Here is a 2,478-nt window from a genome sequence, read left to right on the forward strand (position 1 = left end):
TATGTTTCTAGCTTTCTGATACATCACTATATTTCAGGTACTCCAGAGTCCAGCTAAACTAGCCTCTTCACTATACAAACACTCCACCTTTCTCTCCATGTCTTTTCACTGGTCATCCCCTATGCCTAGAACTGAATTCTCTCCTCACTTCTACTTCATAGGATCCCTTTCTGTTGTTGTTCAATAGTTTAGTCATGTCTGACTCTGTTTTCTTGGCAAAGATACTAGAGTGGTCTTCCATTTCCCTCTCCAGCAGATTAACATCAAAACTCCATGATCTCCAACTTCTACATGAAGTCTTTCCTGATCTTTCTCCAGCTTTCAGTTCCTCTCCTCTCCTAAGCCACAAAATCCCTTTATACTTATTTTGCATCTATTTCCTATATATCTATAAATTTACATGTTAACTAGAGAAGGAAATGGCAAACCACCCCAATATCTTTGCCAAGAAAATCCCAAATGGGCTCACAAAGAGTTGGACATGACTGAGAAACATTATGCGTTGTATCCTGTGATAATATGGAAGTTCCTTGAAGACAGCACTGTTTCACTTCTGGATGTGTATCCCTAAGACCTAGTAAAGTATCTGGAACATAGTAAGCATTTAACAAGTGTTAGGTGGTTGGTTGGCTGCTTGATTAGCTGGCTGATTCCTCTGATTCCTCTGTCCACCCAAGGCCCTGGCATATCTGAGTGGCAGACCTAGGCTCACAATTTAGTATGAGAAGGGACCTTAGAAATCCCTTCACTTTAAAGATGAGGAAACTGAGGTCGAGAAAAAAGAAGCCATTTGATTGAATCCTTGGTTTCCTGCCTGTCCTGATTTTCCCTATCTGCATCTTGGCTGTCCCTCTTTGTCTCATTTCTATCCAGCTGGAATCTTTTTATCTATTCCTGTCTGTTTTCTTTGCTATGGTATCTTAACCTTCTCCATGTTATTGGATTCCCCAGTTGGTAAAGCAACATGTATTGACCTTGACTTGCCCTGACCCTACCCTCATAAGGTAGTGACTGGTCATTGACCTTTTTTTGAATTGTAGTGATAGCTAACTAGAGAAAGCAGTCATTTGACTCCCTATTAGTGCTTTTTCCAAAGAGAAAACCCCTATGGAGTGTGGGGGTTTGGGGTAAGGATAGAGGGTGTTTTGTCAAGGTCCTACATTGTACAATGGAGCAGTAAAAGGGATATATCTGTGATATTCCCTGAACCATGGTGAATTCTAGAAATCCCTGCTCTACTGTTCCCAGAGCTTCGAGTTGTAAGAAATTCAGAATCTCATATCTAGGTTCAAAGAACTTCTGCAAAGTAGGCTGGGGAAATTCCCATAAGCCACAATAGTGCACTATGAAAAGTACCGACTTTGCCACCTAAGGCTGCTACCTACCACTTGTGTGACCTTGAGCAAGTCACTTCCCTCGAGGTTTAGCTCAGGTGTAATCTCATCTTTGAACTCTCCAAAGTCTTTCCTGTTTCTCTCAGTTGTCAATATTTTCTCTCTCCTCAAAACAAAATACTACTAGTAATACTACAGTCACATAGTAGCTTCCTGGTTCTGTGACTGGCCTTTTATGCACTATAACACCATACCCTGTTCTTCACTTAATAGGCACTTAATACATGTGTGTTGAATCAGATTGAATTCACCTATGTGGGACTCAGTTTTCTTCTCTATGAAGTTAAGAAGTTGAACTAGTTACTCTACAAGGTCATTTCCAGCATGAGATCTCATGATCTGTGATTTAAAATCACTGGGAAAGTCTCTACAGAGGATAGACAGGTCACCAAACCAAAGGAAAGTCAGAGAATGGGATAAACAATCTCTGTGTCCGTGGGCACTTCTGAGATGCCATCACACTCTCTCTCCTCCCTAGGGAGGTAGGAAAGTAGAAGGTACACTCTGTGCTTCTCCCTAGGTTTTAGCCTGCTCTGATAGTTCTAAATGTCTTTAGACTCATCCTTAATCCCCCAGTGGGTTGGCTTAGTTCCAGGGCACTGTTCTCCAAACTGTGCCTTGTGGGCCCAGGGCCAGAACTGTGTGTTTTGTATTCATGGCAATGTTTCAGAATATTATCATTCTATAGCTATTCACAGGGTGAAAAAAAGTTTATATAATGCCACATTATCTACTCATGAACTTCATATTTCCTGCATATCTGATTTGCAGAGTTCATTTAACAAGTCATTTGTTTACAGTATTCATTGCAAGTCTACTATGTGCCTACAAATGACCCAGGCTCTCAAATTACCTGGCAAAGATTTTGGGGTGATCTTTTACATCTTTACTCACCCTTCACTGCTCATATTTCTCTAACTTGTTATGGCTTTTGTGGGATCAGGGTCAATAATAGTAGGTGAAAGAAAAGTTACTAAGAAGAGAAAAATCAAAACACAGCCATCCATCTTGAGGGGAAACAGGCATCATTTTGTCACTTGATATTTGAATCATAGAACTTTGGAGCTAGAAATTATGTAGAGTG

The sequence above is a fragment of the Petaurus breviceps genome, unplaced genomic scaffold, assembly GCF_028583685.1.
Source record: "Petaurus breviceps papuanus isolate PSGF00001 unplaced genomic scaffold, PetGlider_PUasm1.0 90692, whole genome shotgun sequence".
NCBI classification, from domain to species: Eukaryota; Metazoa; Chordata; class Mammalia; order Diprotodontia; family Petauridae; genus Petaurus; species Petaurus breviceps.